This window comes from Lontra canadensis, unplaced genomic scaffold, assembly GCF_010015895.1.
Source record: "Lontra canadensis isolate GAN:19392208 unplaced genomic scaffold, GSC_riverotter_1.0 scaffold147, whole genome shotgun sequence".
Lineage (NCBI taxonomy): Eukaryota > Metazoa > Chordata > Mammalia > Carnivora > Mustelidae > Lontra > Lontra canadensis.
Genome location: NW_022631141.1, coordinates 1,813,522 through 1,839,789, shown reverse-complemented (window position 1 = coordinate 1,839,789; position 26,268 = coordinate 1,813,522). Strand labels below are relative to the sequence as shown.

General features: G+C 43.6%; 1 protein-coding gene across 2 annotated transcripts in view; it reads left to right on the top strand.

Moving 5' to 3' along the window:
• Positions 1 to 26,268, top strand: part of PDGFD (platelet derived growth factor D) — a 218,981-nt gene that overhangs the window by 52,384 nt on the left and 140,329 nt on the right. The window lies entirely within an intron of this gene.

The window sequence follows — 26,268 nt, the reverse complement described above, 5'->3', positions numbered from 1 at the left end:
CAAGACCAACAAGAGAACGCCCCTGCTGCTTCTCGTGTCATAACTTCAAACCTTTTACAAAGGGCTCACCTGATTAGTCTTTTAAGGGCTAATCTAAAGTGAACTGATGAGGGACCTTCATACATCTGCAGAGTTGTTTTAGCTTTATCATCTTATCCCCTCATCTTCACTGGCCCTGCCCCCACTCATGGGAGGGGGTCATACAAAGGCACGGGTCCTTGGAATTGTGGCTACCACAAATTATAATAATGAGGAATTGTTTCATTTCTACCACTCTACCTTCAGCCTGAGAAAGGCCTAGAACTGACAGTCTTTGTTGTTGTTTCTTTTAAAGTTTTGGTAATCTTTATGCCCTATGTGGGGCTCAAACTCATGACTCCAAGATCAAGAGTTGCATGCTCTACCAACTGAGGCAGGCAGGCACCCCAGCTAACCTATTTTTACCCTGCAACGTGCAAGAGTTTGCCTTGCATGGAGTAGGTTATCAGTCTTAGCTGAATGGCTGACTGTGTGGGATTCTTATCTTCTGTGAGTCAATCCTAGCATCTCACCCAGACTCCCCACTAGCATGTGATCTATGTTAATATAAATTATGCTTATTTTTAGAAACAAAAACAGTGGTCTCTGCTATCCCAGTTTGGATCGTATGCTAATGCGGAGGTAGTGATCTTGTCCTTGAAACAAACAAAAAGAGAAACAGTGTGTGCTGTGCTAGAGTCTGGCTGTGCTCCCTGGTGTATGATAACATTCTTCAGGGATGAAAAATGAAAGCATATGCTATCAATTAGTGGGTTCATGAGGAACTTTGTGAACAAGCAGTGCCAAAGTGTTGAAAAATTGGAATTACTTCATCTTGTTTACAACTGGACTGCTTGGAAATTTGAGATTACACAGTTTACTAAGGCATTCTGTCGGAATGCTCTCAAGTCAGCTAGTTTTTTTTCTGCTTCTCAGTGCAAAAATGTGCATTTCTAATACATGTGTGATTTACTATACCCTATGGTGCTGCCGTAGTTTTTTAAGTGGAGATTTAATAATACTTCCAAAGTTCTTCTGTTATAAATAGTATACGTTTTCCCGTGTGCAATCACTGTGTCAGGAATTTCAACGATATATCCCATTCTGGACTTCCTTGTAGTCCCATCTCAAATTTAAGTTCTTTTCCGTAATTCCTAATGTTACAAACAGGTAACGAACTTAGAACCTCACTTTTCCTTTGAAGAAGAATGAAAGTTCTCCATCAAAGTTAAGCAAGAATTTCCAGGAATACTTTCACGTGATAACTTTGTCCGTCATCCACACTCCCTGTCCCTGTCCTTTATTTTCCTGTGATGTTATTTTCCTGCTGTCATTTGGAAGCAGTGTTTGCGTGGCTGGATTCTATGAACCATCACCTCTGTACAGACCATCACTGACTCCACTTAGAGAAAATGGCATGCAAAGCTGAATGAGCGCTTGGAAAATATGAGGACATTTACAACACGACAGCTTGAATAGTTGGAGCTACAAACAACACTTTTCTTTTACGAGAACAGTCTTCTGTGGGTTAGCTGGGTAACTGACCAAAGACTTTGGTTTACCCCTGTAACCAGGGTGGATGTTTTCTTCTTCCTGTGGTGGGTTCTCAGCTCTGAACTCTTAGTCTATGTGGGTTGATTTCATCCAGATGTTTGATGTGTGCTGTGATTTGGTAGTTAGCTCAGGTAACTCGAGGAAACTAGTTGCTTACCAACAGAAGATGGTGGATAGTGGATCATAACGAGAACTGAGGTTTGTAAGCGTGACGTCTGCTTTTCCTTCTTGCTGTGGGTGCTTATGGGGGCTCAGACACCTGGGCTCCAACAGCAGCCCAGCCGAACTGTGTAATGGCTGACAAATCATTGCATAGATGGTCTTCGTCTCTGCTTCCCTGTCTTGTAAAATGATCACCATGAAGTCCCCTTGTGAGGTTGCTGTATGGCTCAGATGAGTAATGCATGTGAAGTACTTCTCACATGGCAGGCACATAATACATTTCACTGACATCTTTACTCTTCTGGTAATTACATTTTATCTTGTATGCTACTGATATTTATGGCAAGCAGCAAAAAGGAGGTCCTTATTCGTGAAAAATAACAGTTTCCCTGTATAGTGTTGCTGTCGGTCTGTGTAGAGCTGTATATAGTGTAAGTGAGGGGACAAACAGCTGCTTCACGTGGCCCTTATGAGTAAGACCACCTGTTCCTAGTGACGCACACGCATAGAGACTTAATGCCCTTCTTTGGGGAAGTGCTGTGTAGATGTGTGGTAAGTCGTTAGTGAGATGTTTTCGTGATGTGAGATAGAGTCCTCCATATGCAAACACACAGTTTTCTATTTTTACTTGGATATTTTGGTTATTGAGAAAGGGAGAGAAATTGGTTCAGATGAAAGGTTTAAATACCAGTGGATGCTTACTAATGGGACTTGATCACCAGATTTACAGAGCAGACTAAAAAAAATAAACAAATAAACACACAGAAAAAAAAAAGAAAAAGAGATGGTTGTATTTATAAAGAAAAAGGGGTAATAATTTTACAACCATAAGACTATGCCAGCGCTCATGCCAACACCTCCCATGTCCTTGTGAACTTCCTCTTCATCAAACAACCCTAGGAATTGGACGCTATTAATATCGCCATTCTGCAAACAAGGAAACTAAGGCACAGAATAAAGTGACTTGTGTGTGGTCAAATGACTGATACGTGGGGAGCTGGGATTTGAAACCCTGCCGTGTGGCTCTGGAACCTTTGCTTTTAGCCAACAGGCTAGTTCAAAATAAAAGGTCATTTCATAGATTTCAAAAAAGTACCACCTTGGATTGAAGCCAGAGAGACCCCCCACCCTAGGACCTAGGACCCACATTTGGTTGGCCCTGCTAATCACACACACAGAAGCAAGGAGAAAACCAGGGGAACCCCTCCAGGAGCACGTGGTCCCTCGGATGCTGTCCTGGGTGCTGTCCTAGTGTGGCCTGCCACCTGCTCAGCCCCAGCACCCCTCCGGGGCATTTCTTGTCCTGAGTCTCCAGCAAGGACGCTGCGTCTTCAGCGTCAGAATGTCCCCAAGTGCATGGGCTGCCTGTGGTGGAGGGACTCGGCCTCTGAGGTTTAATTGCCAGAAATGCTCAAGGATGGGAGAAGACTAATTCCCCTTTCAAACCCATTTGCTCAAATGGCCACGTGCGGCAGATTTTTGCATTGATAAAAGCTTTGTTCTCTGTCGTTGTGAACATCCGTTTCCCTGATTCTCTTCATGCTCCCATCTTGTGGTTTGAAAGGTATTAAGCATCTAGAGTAATATTCAAAACATGCTAATTACCGGTTTGTAAAGTAATTCACGTTACTCTTAAAAATGTGCAGGTGAGTGCAGGCCTAACATGCGGCAGACAAGACACCTACGTGGGCAGCTAGACAGACGTGAGGTACCAGATTTACAAATAGTCCTCTTTTTATAATAATTATGGAAGATTTAATGGTTTAATTAAAATTTCCAATATTCATAGAACAATTTAAGCTCCGTTTTCCAGGTAGAAAGATGAAATATGTCTCATTAAACAATGTGGTTGCTCAATTTAGAAATTAAATATTTAGACATACTGTGTGTCAGCCCTCATTTATAATCTTGCTGTGAGCAGAGGGTGGGGCTGGTTCAAATTTCTAAATATTTGACAGATGTGGAGCTTGAGCCACGGCATGATTTTCCTATTTTTTGGTAATTTGTTTCTTTATGATAGAACTTGGAATGGAAAGAACATTCAGAAGGAAAATTTGACACCTTATAAAACCCACATTTCACTTTCTTTACCCCAGATGGTACCAAGAGTTATAATTTTTTTGTCTGCATGTTTATTTATTTGTGTTTTTCAAGATTATGTATTTAAAGAAGCAAGGTGTGTCCCTCAGAAGTTGGCAGAGACCACAGGTCCGGGCAGCCCGGGTTCCCATGCGCTCACTGGCCGAGCGTCTGGGCTTGTTGGCGTGACACCCGTCCTCACACATCCACCTCCCAGTCATTGTGAGAAATGGCTCTGAGAAGCCCCTATGGAAATTAGGTGTTATTATTTTACTCAACTTTCAGTGTCTTAAGCTGTTTTTATGAACATCATTTTAAGAAACCACTTGATAATTTATATGAGGGATTTCATCTGCTTTTTCAAAAATAAAACAAAGATCTCCAACAGATTTTATAATTTTTCACGGGGCTCACCCTTATCTGCGTCCCATACTCCTTTATCCTTTTTTTTTCATATCTAGTCACTAGAATGAAGAAAAGTAGAAGAAGAGTCTTTCCCCTGTAGATATACGCTTTGCAGCATTTTAGACTGCTTGGAATTGGCAAATGCTTCTCTAGGGGAAGGTCAAAGTGTAGATTAAAGGAAACAGCCTCCTCTACCAGACACACTGTGTTCTCTCTACACCACCCCCCTCTCTGGAAGGTCCAGATTCCTTCGCATCTCAGAGAGCTCCAGCCCAGCAGAGAGGCAGAGAATGGAGCAGGAATAGCCACCATGTTACTCTGCTTTTCTCTTGCCCGGCAAAACCTTTGCCCAAAGCCAACCGTGTAGCAGGACCAGGTGGGTATTTGTATCCTGACAAGTTCAAACAAATGATGTGTTTTCCAGTTGAAGTTGGTGACCCATCTCAACGAGGATAAAAATACTTTCATGCAAAGTATTTTTGGGGTGTCAGTTTAAGGGGCAGATTCTCTTTTCTTACGGTCGACCTTGATCTTGATGTAGGAAGAAGGGCTTTTGGAGTGCAAGGTTGGAGTTCTCTAAGTCGACGGGCCCACCATGTTAATCATCTGAAACTTGCTGTACACTTGCCAGAGGCCCCACTTAGAACTGGCTTGTGCTTGGGGGGAGGCACTGTGGTTAGGTTTAAAGTAAGAGCCAGAGACTCAGACCTGGTGTGGGTGGAAGCCCCGTTGCTTACCTGATGAGAGATTGCTGGTGTCCCAAGCCCCAGCCCCCTCGTATGTAAAATCAGGACAATGATAGAGTTGGCGTCGGCATTCTTAGAAAAATCTGCCTACAGCACTTAGCACAGTGGAAGGACACCATCACTGCTCTCCACTCGGTTATATCCCTGTTCATGTTGTTACGAGAGCGTCCAAGCAGTTTCTGTTTCGTGTAACATCAGCTCGTCCGGGATCCCAGCCATTTGCTGACTCCCTCCTGCGTACCAGGCATTGTTCCAGAGGCTTCGTTCTTCTCCCGAGGACCCTGCCTGGTAGCTTCTGTTGTCTCCTCGTCACAGGTGAGCTGCAGGAGCAGGGAGGCAGCCTCTCCGTTTTTGGTTCATGTGAAAGTGTTCCTATCTGACCACTGAAGTTTAGAGGTTTGGAGATGCCTGTGTACGCGGCAGGTGATGATTCTCGCAAGAATGTGATACAATTTTCTTTGTAACTGCTGGGACATAAACAGTTCCATGTGCCGACACCCCAACAAAGCCCTTGATACGCGCAGCGGGTTTGGTAGGGGTACTGGCCGGGTGTGCTCAACCCGGGGAACCACGTGAGTTTGTTGTGTCAGCCTCGCGCAGAGAACCGGAAGCTCCGCTGAGCGCGCGGCTCTTGCTGAGGTCTGGGCCAAACCTCTTGACCTCCCGGGCCCTCTTGTTTAAGAGCAGAGGAGTGATGACTTCCAGAAGCACGGTAAGGCCTGACATAATGAAGAACAAAGTGATCAGTATGGAAGGCGGCGTTAAGATAAGAGGACATAAATAGCGCCTTCACTGAAGCCGGCTGGTGGCTCTCCAAGACCTAACCGCCTCATTCATCTCCTCCTGAGCAGCCTGGTCACAGCCGCCCCTTAGCGCAGCTAGAACTGTTTGTGCTTTGGAGAAGGAGCTTCAGACCGCCGCGCCTCGTTGTACCCTGGCATCTCCTCTCATTTTACATCCTGTGCTGGTGCCACCATATACACCTGGTGTACCCACGCTGGTTCGAATTGTTGTGCAAGATGTGAAATTTTGGCCGCACAGAGATGAGACCACTCAGTGAGCCCAGAAACCCTATGGAATGACACTTGTAGGATACGCGCTTTCTCCCCCCGTCTCTCTTTTTTAATTGCAGCAGAGTTGGCACGTAGGGTTCTGAGAGTCAGGTGTGCAGAACAGTGATTCACACCTGTGCCCCCAGTGCTGCGCTCACTGCAGGTGTCCTCCTGCCTGTCCCCATACGCTGCTGTCGCAGCCCCACTGACCAATGCCCTGTGCTGTACCTTTCCTTCCTGTGACGCACCCACCCCTGGAAGCCTGGACCTTCCGGAGATGCTCTCTGAACAAGTGCTCAGCCAGTGAGCACATGGGAACCCGGCTGTCCCCACCTGTGTTCTTCACCAATTTCTGAAGGACACCTTGCTTCTTTATATACGTTCAGTGACACACATCGAATGAAGGGATCCGTGGATCTTCTATTCCTCATACTTCAAGCAGAGTCGAGTCTACAAAAATGTTCGCTGAATGAAAAAACAGAGCTTGGGGACTATGGATGACCGTAATTTGTCCATTACTTCTTTTTTTCCTCCTTCTAGGATGAAATCGGGGGGTGAACAAATACACTATTCACATCTGTTGATCTTCACTAACATTTGGCTTTAAATTGCACAGTACATGCAGTGCTCTTCATGGCTGTTTTTCCACAATTCCCGATATTTTGACCAATACCTACATTCCACATTACGATAAATATAAAGAAGAGACTTTTTTTTTTGAAGCCATGTAGCTCTTTTTTATCTTTGCAGGAAAGATGAGACAGTTATTGGACATTTGACTTCCTGAACAAGTGCTTAGAGAAATCTCAAATTGTGGCTTTTTTCATAAACTTCAATTCGTATTTTTAGATTGTAATTATTATCTTTTCGGGGAACGCATTTCAGAAAATCCAGCTGTAATAACAGGAAAGAGACCTGGTGTCCCACTGTCCGCGTGCCTCGGTGACTCTCTTGGGAGTGCGTTTAGGCAGATCTGCAGATTACATTAATTCCTTCGTGCCACTGGGGGGCAGGGGGTTGAATGAGTTACTGTTTCCAAGTGCGGGCTGTGGAATGAATACTGAGCTGCAGAACTAATAGAGCTAACCCACATTTTTATTTCCTCATATATCAGTAAGAGCGATTTCATTTCTGGTGTGAAAGAGGCGAAGCGATAAATATGGTGCTAGAGTTTGTAGGATGCCCCCTTCTAAGGATGGAAGCTATGTATTTGGCCTTTGCAAACGTTAACAGTAATGGGGACCGCGTGTGTGAGTGTTCATTACAGAGATGATAGGCTTTTCTACGGAGCATGTTTTATAGACCAGATCTGAAAGGAGAGTGGTGAGAATATTTCTTGCATATCCCGTGTGCTTCAGCTACAAATAGTAAATCTTTTTCTCCTTTCCCCAGCTCTTTCTCCTGCTCCTCTCATTTTTCTGTCTTATACGGTTAGGGATGCAGCAATGGAAAATAGATGTTACAATGGGGATTTTAGGCACGGACGGCAGAGTGTTCCTGTGGATGGAAATGGGAGCTTGTAGCAACCCCCGCCCCCGGGACCCCGACCTCCTATTTGCAGGGGCCAGATCAGAGCTGAGAGGGCTGCTCTGTTCCGTGGGAAGAGTGGTTTTTAATAGTCAAAATCTTTGCTGCTTATTAATGGACACATCATTCTTGAGTACCTCCTATGTGCACTGTTAGGAGAAATAAAGGTCTCGTTCCTGCCATCATGGGGATTATGATTTAGTTAGATTAGATGACATAAAACAAATCAAGATAGATCGATACGTCGTGATAAGAGCACATTGTGTTCCTTTAAGTCCCGTGGGTGGTCAGAAAAGGCATCTGAGGAGGCACTACTTGAATGGGTACTTGAAGAATTAGTAGAGGTCCATGAGGCGAAGGGCGGATGTAAGATGTTTCCAGGCAGAGGAATCTGCATAAAGGGAAATAGGGGGCAGAGAGGAGGGTTGGAAACTGAGGCAAGAGTCAGATCACACAAAGTTTTGTGGGCATGCTTAGGAGTTTTAATTTTATTTTCACTTTAGCAGAAAGCCATCGGAGAGCTTTGAAAAGGAGACTGCCGCGACCTGATGAATATTTAGGAATATCTCTGGGCATGATAGGAAGGACGTGTGCAGGAGAGGCCAGCTAGGAGGTTATTGAGTTTGCCCATATAAGGGTTGATGTCCTGGCTAGAATTTTGGCAGTAGAGTTGGAGAAGAAAATCTGAAAGAAATGTGAGCACATAGTTTAGATAATAGAATGGACAGGGCTTGGCCAACGATCGGTTGAGGGTGGAGAGAGAGAGGACGATCTCAAGGCTGAACTGAGCAACTGGGCAGATGGTAATGTGGTAAATGTGGACAGAAGGGGAAGCATTGAGGGGGGGAAGGTGAAGAGTATAGTTTAGGGAAAGTCAAGTCTGCGATGCTTGTTTCTCAAGGAGGTTTTGGATGTATGATTCTGGTCTTCAGATGTAAATATTGGCATTCTTGGCACAGAAACTAGAGCGTACAGAAGAGACGGCCTAAGGTGACTGTACGCAGAGAGAAAAGAAGAGGGGCCAGACGGATTACCAAGGAATTCCAGCCTTTACCTTTGGTTAGAGGAGGAAGAGCCAGCGGATGCCGCTGAAGACAGTGGGGGAGAGTCCAGCAAGGCTGAGCCAAATCAAGCTGGGCTGATCTAGAGACCAAGGAAGCATGGGATTGAGATGGAGGGGGTGGGAGACCGATGTCCCAAATGCCCAAATGCTGATGAGAGGCCTGGTCATTTAGGAATCAAAGCACACCTGATTTTTGTTTTTGTTTTTTTTGTGTGTGGGGGGGGGTTTGGAGAGAGAGCATGCAAGAAAGTATGCATGTGGTAGTGCTGGGGAGGGGCAGAGGGAGAGGAGTATCTCAAGCAGATGCCACGCTCAGCATGGGGCCTGATGCGGGGCTCGATCTCATGACCTTGAGATCACAGCCCAAGCTGGAATCAAGAGTCACATGCTCCACTGACTTGAGCCCCCCAGGCTGCCCTCACACCTGATTAACTATGACCACAGACAGTCTGGGGTGTGTGAGAAGTGCTGGCCGGGGACTGGGGGTTGATGCTGGACTGGAGCGAGGTGAAGGAGGGGCCGGGATGGCAGTGTCTCTGACAAAGAGGGGGGAAATTGGAAATTGGGCCATAGCTGGAAGAGATGGTGAGATGAAGAGGAATTTCTTTCTTTGGTGTGGGAGGTCCTGGCACTGGAAGAGCAGAGAATCAAAGTGAGAGGGCCTTGCCAGGAGGGTTCGGTCTTTGCTGAGAAAAGAGCAGGAGGAGGTGGGTAGAGCCCCGTCACATTCTGTAATTTACTGATGCAATTAGATGAGGGAGGAGAGCCCTCAAGGATTCCATCCTCTGGCCAAGAAGGAAGCAAAGTCACTGCTTACGCAAGGAAGGGAGAGGGTTTGGGGGGTTTGAGTGAGAGAAGATAGTCCATAGAACCTTGAGATACAAATTGGTAGAAGAAGAGCTGTTCTGTTGGAAGAAGAGAGGAGGGACAGTGTTGTGTCTGGTCTGTTCTCTCCACACTCCTGGGCCAGGAGACCTTGGACCCCAAAGCACTTCATTTAAGAACACCTGCACTGGGGAGAATGTCCCCAGTGTCCCATGGCTTTTCAGCAGGCGGAGCATCTAGGCTCTGACCATGTGGAGACGTGTGCCTGGCCGCCAAGCCCTTCCAGGCCTGGCCCGTAAAGCACCAGTGAGGTGTCCCGTACCATCTCGCTTTTCCTGAAATCTTCATCACTAAAACATATCTTTTCCTCTTGAAGGCATACTGAATTTCTAGTGAAAAATCACATTCTCCTTGAAGAGCTACTAGCTTGTGAAACTTGGAAGCATTTTGGTTTCAGCTGACCCAAGACAAGCCGAGTGTGTGTACCTGGGACTAGGGGAACCCCGCAGGGGAGCAGGGGTGCTCAGAAAGCAGGAGGGGGAAAAGCCGTAACAGCCTCCATTCGCTTTACAGATCTGTGCTCGATGGAACTTGCTGTCCTAAGCTGCTGGTTAATGTCACAGGAAAATGTTGCATCTGGCGTGCTCTCAGCCCACCTGTGGAATGCCTCATTTTCTTCTGGGTCAGCCTTTAGAATATGAGGAGGAGTGAAAAATGCTGGACAAAATTTTAAAACCCCAAGATGAGCAGTTTCTGTTTTTTTTTTTTTTCTCCATATAATCACTGTTGGTTTTCTACTTTTTGCTCATGTCAGAAAAGCCAACAGCATTGGGTATACTTTTTTAGGAGGGGGCTTCTGTTTCTCAAAATTCTGATCATTACATGCTCATGTGTCGGTGATGTATCTGTATAATATGAAATTGTTTCCTTTAAGAAGATAAGAACTGCTCCATTTTTTTGGACGGAGGAGACATGTTTTAATCATAAAACAGGTCCTTTGGCAATGACATTTTCTTTTCTTTGTTTTTTAGATTCATTTATTTATCTGAGAGAGAGTGAACGAGCTGTGGGGGGGTGGCGGCGAGGGAGAGGGAACGAGAATCACGTGGTGATTCTGCACTGAGCATGGAGCCTGATGTGGTGCTCGATCCCTTGACTCTGAGATCATGACCGAGCCAAAACCAAGGGCCAGATGCTTAACTGACTGAGTCACCCAGGTGCCCCTGGAAATGACATTTCCTAATCTTATTTATTGGAATATCATTCTAATTGACTCGAAAATGGTCAGAGTCATGCATCAAATGCACGGGTGTTTTGTCCAGGACAGCATAGGGGCTGGTGTAGGGCAATCTGCTGGACGTGATTGTGGGCACCTCTCTTTACTCTTCTGGAAAATGTGCCCAATGAAATACCACCCTCCTGAGGTTGTTCCAAGGTTTTGGTAAGTAAAACTCTAAGAACACCACAACCTTCGCCTGGTTAGCAGGGGTCATAAACTCGTGTAAGCCTACGAAGACGCTACAGACCCACTGGGGGCCATGTATTGTAGCCGAAAACGCATTGTCTCTGAGTCAGATTTATAGGGTTTCAAGTGCTGGCGCTGGCGTTTCCTGGGTGTGCCACCTTAGCAAGGCCACCTTGGTCTCTGAGTCCTGCGGGCTTGCTTCATTTTACCGGCTTGGAGAGCCCCCGTTTTCTCCAGGCTCCACTTTCTTTGCCTTTGAGCTAGAAGTAGTCCTCTTTCCCCTGTAGGGCTGATCCAAGTTACTTGGGATAATGTGCAGAAAATACATGGAAGGTTCTGGGTAACAAGATCTGGAGGCACTTACGGCACATCGGCCCGTCCTTCACTGCCAGCCAGACTGGTTTCCAGTCCGTCAGCCTGGTGCGTTCTCATGGTCGGCTGCTCCTGCAAGCCCCCAGGGTTAGATCCTTGCTGCCATGAGGAGCGGATTTTGGAACCAGTCCCAAAATCAAGAGTGTGAAACCGTGGGTTATATAATGGCCATCGTTACTGTTTGTTACATAAACGGTGTAGGCTCTGCTCTGAGCACATCAAATCTGACTCCTAAGGAGTCGGCCTGAGCTCGCTTCTCCTCGAAACGCACCGTTGGGGATCCCTGCGCGTCGTCGCACCGCGGTCGTGGCTCATCGGGGCAGCTGGTCAGCCCTTCCCCCACCTGCGCACAATGCCGTCCCTCAGAGCACTGGTGCAGGAGGGAACAAACTGTGGCTTGGTCTTCCGATAACCACTCCCGAGGCTGTGATCTGCATCGGACGGGGTGACGTGTTTTCCTGGGACTCGCTCTGTCTGGGTCGCGCAGGAGCAGAGAGGGCTAAAATATGGAAATGTATGGAACGGAGGGAGCTTCTCCTCCTTAGACACCAACTAAGGACCGTAGGCTATCTCTCCCTTAAAATAAAAGGGTGTTTCCTGGTTGATTCTACAGTGCTAAGCAGTTCTCATCAAGAAAGGAAAAAAATAAATAATCGTGATGATTTTGATGTTTAAATATGTTCAGCTTAGAAATTACTTATGAAACCATTTCTACTGCTCATATGCATATAAGCAAGCGTGGTTTTGGCTAAAGATGGTCCGAGGCTCTAATTTGCAGTGCTCGGAAGGCATCAGCTGTAAATCTGCCAGTCATCTTGTCCGGTTGGCCTGGAGGCCGTGGGGCATGCGTTAGGATTTCAGCGTTAGACCCGGTCTCTTGCCTGGGGGGCTTCTGTGAGAGGAGTTGCAGGCCACATTCCTGCATCTGTTCTGGTATCCACTGCGTCAGAGGCAGAGTGGCTGCTCCTGAGAGAGACCGGGGAGATCAGTAGTGCGGCAGGTTCCGGGCAGAGTTGGGGGAAGCAGGTCCTTAGCTGCTGGGCTTGCCTGAGAAGCAGGACACAAACAGAAAAACAGAGTCATTATTCCATTTTGCTGTCTTTCTCCATTGTAGACCAAGTTTCCTTGAAACACAATCTTTGTGAAAATACTGCTGTGGCTGTTTCTTCTTTTCAGTGAATGCGGATTTTCCCACAGTGCCTTGCTCTATAGGACCTCGGTTTTCAGCATGGACCGAGGGCTAAAACTGATCTCCCAAATGCTGAGTTTCAGGGGGAAATTCTGGGCAGATGGGGGAAGCCGCAAACCTCAATGTTAAAAATGGCAAAAAAAGAGTCCTAGCTTTTTATTCTTGTTAATGTTGTAATATGGTTCCAAGGAAAGTGTTTTGAGGGAAAAAAAGAGAAGGAATATAATTAAAATTTCTTCTTTTCCTTCTGTCTTCCACTGCTGTCTTCGAAGGATGAGATGACACTCCAGTCAGTGTTTTAAAACCCATTTTAGAGTCTTGATCGATAGGGACATTCATAGTTTTTCGTTGTTGATCTTAGTTAACTTGAGGGTGAGGAGCTGTATGTTCTGCTCTCTGCTGTCTGGGTCTGAGGCAAGTGGACCACATCTTCAACGTCCACGGAGAGTGGGCAGCTGCAGTAGAAACTGGACAGTGTGTGCTTCCTTTGCTGCCTTTGGCAGGCATGTTACTGGTCAGTTATTAACTCTGTTATGACAGATGGGTTACGCTTCACATGGGAGACTTTTATTTAAAGCATTCTTCGTTTCACTTATTTGTGGAGCATAACAAATAGCATGGAGGACAAGGGGAGATGGAGAAGAGAAGGGAGTTGAGGAAAATTGGAAGGGGAGGTGAACCATGAGAGACTATGGACTCGGAAAAACAACCTGAGGGTTTTGAAGGGGCGAGGGTGGGAGGTTGGGGGAACCAGGTGGTGGGTATTGGAGAGGGCACAGATTGCATGGAGCACTGGGTGTGGTGCAAAAATAATGAATACTGTTACGCTGAAAAAATAAAAAAATTAAAAAAAAATAAAGCATTCTTGGGTGAAGTCTTTCTTGAAGTCAAAAATTCTGCATCTTAGGACAGGATAGGACCACACACTCAAGTCCAGGAGCTCTCCTGGGCTGGCCAACCACAGACACACCTCTAACCTTGCCAAGACCTGTGTCCTCGCCTGGAAAGTAGGGATGATAAGTTATCATGAGGGTTGGTGAAAATCAATTTATTTAATTCCTGCAGGAGGATTTAGTAATCTCAAACATCTAAGCTGATGTCCTTAAAGTTCTCTCTGATACTATTTTATTCTTACAGTCGAACTTCTACTTTGTATGAACTTGGGGTTTCTAATATTGAACCCATATAGAAAGGGCATAAACCTCTGTACCTAGGAAATAAAAAATATTGGACCCATCTGTGAATTTTTGCTTTCCGGTGTTGCTTTGAACCATTCTGGCTTTGGTCGTGCGGTGACTGCCTCGATGGGCTTTGAGCTCTGTGTGCCCCTTAGGGGAGAGAAGATACTCTGTAGACTCTTCTTTTCTCTAATTCCCGTAGTTTCAAATCCAGTGTAAATGAATTTTGTCTGACCCACAAGGGAGCCCTGATTTTGATCATCTGTTCAGCTGTCCTGATAGTGCAGGGTCATTTTCTGAACATAGTGTCTCCGTGAAATGTTCTCTGATGCTGCACAGTCTGTTTCCCGCCTCAAGTTGAAGACAGTCTTTGGTTCGTAACTTGCCAGTTGGCCATTTATGGACTCATACATTTATGGCCCTCAAATTAGCCGATTTGTTCTTTCCTTTGTGACTTGAGCTTTTGAAGTCCCTTAAAGACACAACTAGGATTTTATTGTTCTTTTCGTTCCCTTCCTCTTGGATTTTTTTCTCCGTAGTTTTTTATCCCACTTTGATGCTCACGCTTCCGCAAAGGAGCTGATGGCCGGTCGCATCTCTAGAGCTTTTCTGGTTGTAGAGGGGAGGATTTGGGATCAGTCCATTCTCAGAGCGCTTACCCAGCTGAGAGCCCTCTGGCCACTGTGGGACAGGGCAGCCTCACGTGTCCTCTGCAGGTGGACGCATCTGACCTGGCTGTCAGTCCGGGAAGGTCTCTTCTCTCTCCATCACTGTCTGCCTTTCTTTCTCCCAGAGAAAAATGTCTGATGTGCAGCTTCTCCCAAGCTGTAATACCCAGACATGGAGTCCAGACTCAAAAATTTTTATTTTTGAATGTTGTGTTTAGAAACTGCGGTATCCCTTTCAGAAGTCTTTTAGGTCATGCTTCTGTGTATGTATGCTTCTGTGCTTTGTATTGTTCTCGGTGATGAAGGTTCTCAGGGCTTAGAAGCAAATTATGAAACAGTTAGTAAATAAGTGATATATTGAGCACCATGGGGTATGTGATAGACCTGGTTTCTAGAATTCTCACCTCTGAGGACCAGTCAGTAAGGTGCAATAAACAGGTAAACTTGCAACTATGTATTTAACTGTCACTGTCACTCTGCAAAGTTTCCTGTGTGTGTGTGTTTTAGTAGAAAATGTTCTGAGCACCCACCATATAGAGGAGCTTGTCATAGCTGTAGGTGCCACAGAGATAAACTACACTTTGGGGACTGCCACAGAGAAGTCACTCTACTCATGTTACTCATTTGAATACAGTCGAAGGACAGTTATTAGTATGATGTTGTGAAAGCCCAGGAAAAAAAAAATGGTTAATTCTACTGAGATGTCTTCACAGAAAACGTGAATCTTCTGTTTCCTTTAGATGGACAAATATGATTTCATTGAGCAAGTGCAAGGGGTTGTTATTCAGTATGACGGGATCACTGAATATGTAAGCCACATCATGGACCCCTGTTCAAGTCCAGGCCTCTCCCCCCATTACTCCAAATGAAAACATTGTAGGCTTTTATCTTCCTTTTTTTTTTCTTTTTTAAAGATTTTATTTATTTATTTGACAGAGAGAGAGCACAAGTAAGGAGAGCAGCAGGCAGAGGGAGAGAGAGAAGCAGGCTCTCTGCTAAACAGGAAGCCTGATGTGGGGCTCGATCCCAGGACCCTGGAATCATGACCTGAGCCAAAGGCAGCGGCTTAACCCACTGAGCCACCCAGGCGCCCCTGCAGGCTCTTTTCTTAAGGGGTCATTAATACCTACCTTTGTTCAGGAGGAAATAAGGAAGCCCCGACGAACCAGGCATCTGTGTGGCTGGCCCTTGGAGTCTCTGCAGCTCTAAGGTAACAGGAAAAGATTTTGTTTTCTAATATTACGTGTCAGTGACACTTACAAGATCAAGAAGAAAAAGGAGGCCTAAGGGCTGAGAAGAAAAGAGGGTCTTCTCTCCCTCCGTGCCGTCTGAATCAACTCAGTGTGGTCACTGTGTTATAAACTGAAGACCACTAATTCTAGCCTTGTATCTCTGATTTATTCTTAAAGAACTTAGACACTGTGTCTCCTAAGACTTGGAATCTGTTACAAGAACATTACTTGGCACAAAGGGGACATTCTCATTATCTGTTCCCGATACTGAGGAATCTCTGTTTACATTTGGGCTAAACATGTGCCTTGGTCTTCACTCGAATACAGTAATTTTGTTTCTATAATATCCTCTTAAAGAATAGAGCAAGATGAGTATCTGGGGAAAAAAGTGAATATTATTACAGTGTTTGGGTGATATGTTTACCTAAAGTTAATATTCTCTGGTCTGAACTCTGCTGTGTTTATTTCTAACTAAGGTTCCAGCAATGTGGAGAGGCAAATGGAATCATTAAACATTTATGCATTCTTAGTTTTAAAAGTTGTTACAGAACTGTCTGTAAAAATCTATACTTCGTTCTGATCTGTGTGTGGACAGTAGTGGAATAGAGAAGTGTAGCCCTTTAAATACAAGATGTCATTGGTTATAGGGGCAGTATCTGTATACGAATAGCTTGGGAAGAAGAAGAAAAAAGAACGGGAAAGAAAGGGAAGGAAGGAAGGCTGGGAAGGGAGGAAGGGAGAAAGGGAGCGAGGGAGTGAGGAAGGAAGGAGGAAAGGAAGGGAGACGTCCCATTACACGCATACTTTTCTCGTTTGCCAAATTCATCCTAAAATGTGCTGCTCCTCCCGACAGTATCCATACAGCAGTGCAGGTGTGGAATGTGTGAGAGACCCCTGCCTCCTTTCCTTCCCTCATTTCCCCGATCTGCTTCATCCCCAGGACCTGTAGACCCCCTCACCGCAGACACAGGTCAGTGTGTCTTCCTGCCGGCCCTCTGGTTCCAGCCTCCACGGTGTCCTCTGGGGGGGAGCTCCTGGAGCTTCTGGGCAGTGTCTCCACTGCCACGTAGGCCTCCTGCCCCAATCTTGGCCGTCAGCAACCACCTTAGATATTCATTAAGCTCATCAAAGCCAGAGGAGTGATGTTTCAGAAAGATAAAAATCAAATTATGTCACTCTCTTGGTTAAGACTCTATAGTGAACTCTCTTCTCTTAAAATCCAGTCCTTTATTGTCCAAAACACTCACTCTATGGTTCTTCAGGAGTTCAGGAAATCTTGGGAGCCCTGGAGATCTATTCAGGGGATCCACAAGGTCAAAAACGTTTTTCCTCATCATGCTAAAATGTTCATTACTTTTTCCCCCTCATCTCCTCATGAATGTTTGGAGGAGGTTCTTGGAGGTCACATGACATGTGATATCACAGCTCAATGAAGGCAGAAGCAGGTGGGCAAAGCCCGTCGTCTTCTGTTGAGATGGACATTAAATATGTCTGCAAACATGCCACTCTTCTGACGTGCTTTTCTTTTGAAAAATACATTTTTTATCTATTTATTTTTTTTTCAGTGTTCCAAGATTCATTGTTTATGCACCACACCCAGTGCTCCATGCAATACGTGCCCTCCTTGATATCCACCACCAGGCTCACCCATCTCCCCACCCACCTTCCTCCAAAACCCTCAGTTTGTTTCTCAGAGTCCACAGTCTCTCATGGTTTGTCTCCCACTCCGATTTCCCCCATCTCACTTCTCCTCTCCTTCTCCCCATGCCCTCCGTGTTATTCCTTATGCTCCACAAGTAAGTGAAACCATATATTAATTGACTCTCTCTGCTTGACTTATTTCAGTCAGCATAATCTCCTCCAGTCCCGTCCATGTTGATACAAAAGTTGGGTATTCATCCTTTCTGATGGAGGCATAATACTTCATTGTATACATGGACCATATCTTCTTTACCCATCCATCCATTGAAGGGCATCTTGGTTCTTTCCACAGTTTGGCGACTGTGGCCATTGCTGCTATGAACATTGGGGTACAGATGGCCCTTCATTTCACTACATCTGTATCTTTGGGGTAAATACCCAGTAGTGCAATTTCAGGGTCACAGGGTAGCTCTATTTTTAATTTCTTACGGAATCTTCACACTGTTTTCCAGAGAGGCTGCACCAACTTGCATTCCCACCAACAGCATTCCCCCAAAAGAGGGTTCCCCTTTCTCCACATACTCTCCAACACTTGTTGTTTACGGTCTTGTTGATTTTGGCCATCCTAACTGGTACAAGGTGGTATCTCAGTGTGGTTTTGATTTGAATCTCCCTGATGGCTAATGATGAACATTTTTTCATGTGTTTGTTAGCCATTTTGCATGTCTTCTTTGGAGAAGTATCTGTTCATATCTTCTGCCCATTTTTGGACGTAATTATCTGTTTGGTGTGTGTTGAGTTTGAGGAGTTCTTTATAGATCTTGGATATCAGCCCTTTGTCTGTAGTGTCACTTGCGAATATCTTCTCCCATTCCGTGGGTGGCCTCTTTGTTTTGTTGACTGTTTCCTTTGCTGTGCAGAAGCTTTGATCTTGATGAAGACCCAAAAGTTCATTTTAGCTTTTGTTTCCTTTGCCTTTGCAGACATATCTTGAAAGAAGTTGCTATGGCTGATGTCAAAGAGGTTACTGCCTATGTTCTCCTCTAGGATTCTGATAGATTCCTGCCTCACGTTGAGGTCTTTTATCCATTCCAAGTTTATCTTTTTCATAAAAGCAGGTTATTTCTGTGAACCTACAATGGGTTTGTTATTGCTAGTTTTAAGTGATTTAACAAATAAATATTTTTAAATGCTCCCGATGGAATTCCCAATGCGGTACGTTTTCCACGTATACAGCACATATAAACAAAAGCTGTTTGGAGTCCAACAAAAATTTTTGGAGTAATTTTTAGGGATGTAAAAGTGACACAGATGGGCTCCAGTGAGCAAATGGGTAAAGAAACTGTGGTATATCCATTCATGGAGCACTGCTCAGCATTCAGAAGGGACACACTGTTGGAACATGGAGCCTTGTGAGTGGATCTCAGGGACATTGTGCTGAGTGAGATGAAACCCAATTTATATAAATTGATATAATATTCCCAGGGTGATAAATTATAGAAAACCTGTCAGTGGTTGCCCAGAGCTAAGGTTGCAGGAAGTGTAATAATTACGAGGTAAACGAGCAGTTTTCTTTGTGGTGATGGGGCTTTTGTGGAATGGCAGTACTCATAGTTACACCGATTTACACACGTGATAAAGCTCAACAGAAATACATATCCCCAAAAGTGCAAACAGGTGGAGTATGAATACGGTCTGTGTCCGAGTGAGTAGCATTCTACTAATATCAGCTTCCTCGTTTTGACATGTGCTCTGGTTATGTAAGTGACTGTCATCGATGAAAGCTGAGGGAAGGGGACCATATGTATATGAAATAGTGTATGTATATGGAGAGAGATATATATAGTTATGTATTATTATATTACTCTTATAGATTACACATATCTCATTTCTATACAATTAATGTATAATATAAAATATATTTTTCACTTATTATATATATTATGATATATTATATGTGTATATATAGAGAGAGAGAGAGTTTATTTTTTTAATGCACAGAGGAGCTTTAGAACAAAGTGTTTGAGAAGGTTTGCCGTAAATGATCTGACCCCCAGCCTCCTTTCAAACCTTTCCCCCTCTGCTTGTTCCATCTCACCTGCACTCCTCTTCCTTCTCTTCCTTCATTATATGGAGCTCAGGGCTTGGGTACCAGCCCTTTCTCCTTCCTGGAAATCTTCCAGGCTGGAGTGTTCTGTCCTTCACTCTCAGCTGAAGCCTCATTTTCTCAGAGCTTCCCTGACCACGCAGCGTGAGGTAGTTTCCTGGTCACACTCTGTGTTCTCTACTCCTTGGTCTTCGCCTGAACAGCTCCCACCACGTGACCTGTCTTGCTTGCAAATGTGTCTGCTGCCTGCGAGTTCCGTGTGGGCCCTGTGGGCATGGGCATCTCCTCTGAGCATCCGCCACTGCTCTTCCCCATGCGCACTTGGACTAGCGTGGGAACTAAGGCCACACTTGGTGAGTGGATGTGCTAAGACAGGTGTGTTCTTCTTCACTAGCATCTCAGAGTTCAGGGTCAGGCTTTCTCCATGTGGAGCTTTATGTCTGCCGGGGTCAGTAGATCAGCTCGAAGTGACCCAGCCCAGGGTATGAGATCTTGACCTCTTTGGCGCCGTCAGAACTGACAGTGTCCTTTGGAAGCACATCGAAGAATTCTGAAGCCTTATTAGCATTTCTTCTCTTGTAAAACCAAGAACTACAAACCCAAATTCCTGTGGGACCCAGGCAGTCTGTGTTAACTGAGAGGACATCAGGGTTGGGCACAGAAGAGCCGGGTTAGAGCCCCATGTGGAAGTGATTTTTAGTGCTCGCTTCGGCAGTACATGTACTAGAATTGGAAGTGATTGGCAATGGCCAGATCATACACTGGGCCCAATAATCTAGAATTCTGTCGAAGTCTATCAAGTTAAGTATATTGCCGATTAATTTACATTTTTGGAAAAGACTGTGCAGGGGAAGATGACATGTATCTGTGGGTCAGGTTCTGTAGGTGTCCAGATTAGGATCCCGGATTAGATTTGTGGGTTTTGTTGTCTGTATTGTAACTGCAATTAAATATGCCTGGCAGAAAACACAATTACTTTGAAAATAATCTGTAAAGTTTTGATTAAAAAAGAAGTCTGGGGTCACCTTGATGGCTCAGTGGGTTAAGCCTCTGCCTTCAGCTCAGGTCATGATCTCAAGGTCCCAGGATCGAGCTCCACATCAGGCTTTCTGCTCAGCAAGGAGTCTGCTTCCCTCTCTCTTTCTGCCTGCCTCACTTCCTACCTGTGATCTCTGTCTGTCAAATAAATAAATAAAAATCTTTAAAAAAAAAAAGAAGTCTGATGGTTGAATAATACATCTTTTCTTTGATCTATAAATTATTCAGATCTATTCCTTCTAGTTTTCAGATTCCACTGACTAATTCTGCAAGATTTGACATGTTCTGTTGCTTTTAATGGGCTTGTCTTTTATTTCTGTGCTAGATTAGAGAGTAATTTATTTGAATATATTATACAGTAATTAAAGATCTTAATTTAAGTTATGTGACACTCCAAGTGGAAATAATTTAGCAGTCTCTGTGCAGCAATAAATTCACCCAGCTAGGTTCACACCTGTCAGTCTCAGCCAGGTCACAACTCACCCTTATACCTGGTGTCACACAAGTTTCTTTCAGGGTTGATTATGATAGACACCATGACATTGAAAACATTAAATTTTGAGACAAAGCACCTTTTAAAATGGTTTCAGTGTAGTCATTGTTAAATGAGTCATGCATACTGAGAGGTAAGTTTGCAAGATTTGGCAAATAAAAATACAGACCGTGTTCTCCAGAGAAATAGATCCAACAGATTATCTGTACATATATGGAGATTTATTATAAGGATTGGCTCACATGATTATGAAGGCTGAGTCCCAAGATATGCAGTCAGGAAGCTTTAAGACCTAGGAGAGCCAGTGGTGTAATTCCTGTCTGAATCCAAAGGCCTGGGATCCAAGAAGAGTTTATGTTTCAGTTTGAGTCTGAAGGCAAGCAAACACCAGAGCCTTCAGCCAGAAGACCAGTGCCTTCAGCTACATGACCATTGCAGACCAGTGCAGACCAGTGCCTTCAGCTGGATGACCCGTGCCTTCAGCTACATGACCAGTGAAGACCAGTGTCTTCAGCTGGAAGACAGTCAGACAGGAACATCTCCCTCTTACCAGCTGGAATGTCTGCCTTTTTGTTCTACGACAGCCTTCTGCTGATTGGATGCGAGCCTCCCATGTTAGGAAGGACAATCTGCTTTGCTTAAGCAACAGATTCAGCTGTAATGTCACCCCAAAACACTCTCACAGACATACTTAAAATAAGTATGGGTCGAGCTGACACATAAAATCAACCATCACATGGACTAATTTAAATTTCACATCAACAGTAATTTTTAGTATAAATATGTCCCATGCAATATTTGGAACATACTTAAACATACTTAATTGCTTATTGCTTCTCTAAAGTTAAAATTTAACTGTCCTGTTTTGTATCTAACAGCACTACCCAGAGGACAGTTTACTTTATGCTCACTCTTCTCCAAGTGAGACGCACTGACGTGCATGAGTGGCAGGCAGTATGAAACTCAAAACCATATGATGCTTCTTAGTGCACTCTAAATGCTTTATTAGAAGTTGAGGATATGTTTTTGTTTGTTTGTTTCAAGTTTTTCTTAAATTCTAGTTCATTAACATGTAGTGTAATATCAGTTTCAGGAGTAGCATTCAGTGGTTCATCACTTAACACACAGTGCCCTGCGCTCATCCCAACAAGCAGTCTCCCAAGAGTTTGTCATGTGCATTACATCAGTGTAATCCAATTTTTCTTTGTTAGAACAATGTCATATTTTATTTTATTTTAATTTTTGTTTGAAAACCTAGAGAATAGACATATTTTCTGTGTAACTAAGAGATTAGAGAATTTGATACTTTTGTGTTGTCAGGTAATCTAGTGGTCTTAACACAAGCTATAGAATAAAAGTGGTCAGAGCTCAGGAAAATAAAAGATAATGGGACTTGTGTTCATTATGGAATGCTCCATTTCTTACAATGCCCTCAAAAACCTCAAAGACAACTTTGAATTATGTTTGTTTCTTACATGCCAGGTACTTCAAACTTTCTGTTAAAAATACTGCTCTCACACATCATTTCAGCTTTTCCCCATCTTTGGCCAAAGAAGTATTTCGTATGAAAACCATCATCTATTTTTTTCCACTTTTCCCTGAGGTTGGTTAACAAATGACCAAGATACCAAGATATTTTTATAAATTTTATATCATTCTTTATTTAAGTCTTAACAATTTAATGGATTTCATTTTCTACTAGAATACAAATATGAAGTCAATATATTATGAAACCATTACATCATATGGACAACTTATACCAACCTGAAATATACAGGGTCATGACTAACAAGAAGAGGACCCCAAAGAGGTTTGCAGTTGGTCACCAATAGTGTATTGATATTAAGAGACAATGATAGGATGTTCTTAGAACTTAAATTTAATGTGTTTTAATTAGGTGTGATGGCACAAATAAGCTTTAAACCTTAGTGATTTGAACCGATCTTTAAAATAGATGAACCAAAAATTTAAGCACATGAATTTTGAACAAGCATCACTAGTGTTTTTGGTAACTAAAATGAAAAAAAAAAATCGAAGTATAATCTATATGGTAAAAAATACAACCCAACCCAGAAAATAATATTTTTCTTGGAATTTCCTTTAAGACTAATTTTAGAAAGATCTTTGAAAGTGAGATTTACATAATGGAGGAATGTTGTGAAAGTTTGCCATGGATAAGACTGACAGTTTTCTGGGTCACTAAGAGGTAGCCACTTAGAAAGAAAAGCATCGTTCTCTGACACCATCAGAGATTGTGTCCCTAAACAGCTGCTTGAGAGGTTGACTTCTCGCCCATATAATGATACAATTTTAGAACTATTAAAATTAACACTTATATGAACTTTTGTTCATATATGTAATGTCATCAGCAAAAACACATTAAACTTTATATTGCCTGATCGGCCAGCTACTGGGACAAAGTTTAGCAATAACTGACATTTCTATGAAAAGCAAAACATTGGGAAGTCAATATACTCTATCCAGGCCATTGTTACATTTATTAAGAATTGACTACCGGGCGCCTGGGTGGCTCAGTGGGTTAAGCCGCTGCCTTCGACTCAGGTCTTGATCTCAGGGTCCTGGGATCGAGTCCCGCGTCAGGCTCTCTGCTCAGCAGGGAGCCTGCTCCCTCCTCTCTCTCCGCCTGCCTCTTTGTCTACTTGTGACCTCTCTGTCAAATAAATAAATAAAATATTAAAAAAAAAAGAAAAAAGAATTGACTACCTCATTGACTTTGGCCCTTGGCTCTCTTTGTGCTTTCAATGGGATTATTAAAAAATACTATTTTAGAAAATCAAGTATCAAATAGCTATCATTTTAAATAAATTTATGGTGAATTGAAAGATGAATTCAAAATCTTATTCTCTGAATATATATTTCAAGGTGAGCAAGGTTGTTAAAGTGCTCAAACTTGGCTCTGGAAAACAGTATGGAGGTTTCTCAAAAAGTTGAAAATAAAGCTACCCTATGACCCAGCAATCGCACTACTGGGTATTTACCCTAAAGATACAAATGTAGTGATCCGAAGGGGCACGTGCACCCGAATGTTTATAGCAGCAATGTTCACAACAGCCAAACTATGGAAAGAGCCTAGATGTCCATCAACAGATGAATGGATAAAGAAGATGTGGTATATATACACAATGGAATACTATGCAGCCATCAAAAGAAATGAAATCTTGCCATTTGCAATGACATGGATGGAACTAGAGGGTATTATGCTGAGCGAAATAAGTCAATCAGAGAAAGACAACTTTCATGTGATCTCCCTGATATGAGGAATTTGAGAGGCAGGGCTGGGGTCATGGGGGAAAGGAGGGAAAAAAATGAAACCGGGAGGGAGACAAAACATAAGCGACTTCTAGTCTCAGGAAACAAACTGAGGGTTGCTTGGGGGGAGAAGGATAAGGTGGCTGGGTGATGGACATTGGGGAAGGTATGTGATATGGTGAGTGCTGTGAAGTGTGTAATCCTGATGATTCACAGACTTGTACCCCTGGGGCAAATAATACATTATATGTTAATTTTAAAAATGAAAAAAAAAAAAGTGCTCAAACTTGGGTTTGAATTGTGTGGTTTTTTTTCCCCAAAGGGAAAATATGGGCATCATGACAAAAGGCAAAGAACTGAATCAGTGACTGATCTTGTTCTCATAAATTTGGTTTATTTTGAAAATTTTTGTAGCTGAATATTACTATCAACAACTGCAATTGCAAAACTGTTTTTTTTTTTTACTGTTTCTATCAACATTGGTATAATCAAAGTGAAATTTTATAGTTGGATGAAGAAATTTGATCATATGGACGACGTGTTCTTTGTGGCTCTTGCTTCATTTGGATTTGACAGAAATTATAGGTTTTGTGGTGAAAGAAAAATAGCTTTTGATGACTTATTTTTCCAAGGCATTAAAAAAACAAAGCGAATAGTGATTCAGAGAATATTTCAATCTGTCACATAAAAGAAGCAAAGTTACCTCTTAGCAAAAAGATTAACTCAATGACTTTTCTGTCAATAGAATCTTGAAAATAGAACTGCACCAGCTTATTGCTAGGCTGCACGAACTTCTTTTTAGGTAATGCCTTGATATAGTGTCATGAAGAAGTAAAATAATTTGCCATCTGTATCCACTTGTGTATTATTTTTCTGTTGTGTATAACAAAATATCCCAAAACTTGGTGGCTTAAAAAAACGAGAAACACATATTATCTCCTGGAGTTTTTGTTAAGTCAAGAATTTGGAATGGCTTAGGGATACCTGAGTGGCTCGGTCGGTCACGCATCCGACTCTTAATGCTGGCTCAGGTCATGATCTCACGGTCATGAGATTGAGCCCTGCACTGGGCTCTGCAGTGCGGAGCCTGCTTGGGGTTCTGTCTTCCTCTGCCCTCCCCTCCCCTCACACATGCATGGGTGCTCTCTGTCTCATAAACATTTTCTTTTTGGAATGGTTTCTCTGCGCATTTCTAACTCTGATTCTTTTATGAAACCACAGTGAAAACACTACCCAGGCTGTAATCCTCGGAAAGCCATGAGGCTGTCTTCACATCGACTGACTTGGGTAACTGGCAAGTTGGTGCTGGTTAGTGACTGGAGACCTCAGTTTTTCCCCATGTGGGGGTTCTCCACAAGGTTGTGTTAGACGCCTCATGACATGGCAGCTGCCCTCCCCCCTGCCCCCAGAGTGAACAATCCCAGAGGCCCGTATGGGAGCTGGGGTGTCTTTGATGGCATCTCCTCAGAAGTCGCACACCATCACTTCCTTGAGATGTGTGGGTCCTACAGGTCACCCTCATTCAGTGTGTGAGGGTACTAGCAAGAGGGGAGCAGAGATCATGGTCATATCAGAGGTTACTCTAACACACGTCACAGTATGTTCATGAAGTATTGTGATGCCACTGTGGCAACAAGAGATGGTCGAGGTGCTGAAAGTAGGAGGTAGTGAATGTCAGATCTCTTTAGTTCAGCCCAGTTCCCACCTCAGTGTGAAGTTGTTATCTTGCATATTAACCAAGATGATGTCACAATGTCTATTTCTTTTCCAGGAGGTATTTAAGCCATGACTTTGATATTAGGACAGAATTGATGTAGTATGGAGTCAAATTTAAATTTTAAATGAGATTTCCAGGAGACTTTGAAAAAGGATCAGATTTAGGTCAGGCTTCCTGGACATCTCTCCTCTCCCTTCCATGGTTCTTGGTAGGAAGTTTGAGAAGTCCCTTCCTTTAGGAAACATCCCGTACACACCTCATCCTAAATATCAGAGTTAAAAAGCTTCAGCATCAGACCTTTCCTTGTTATGCTTCAGTCCTACATACGCTCCCTCTGCATCTTGAGGTTTTGGGGTTTGGCGCTTCTGTATGCCCAGTTTCTTAGCATTCACTTCCTGTCTACTCATGCGCAGCTACCTCCGTAATTCAAAACTATGATTAAAAGCTTTGTTTTCCACAAAGCCTTT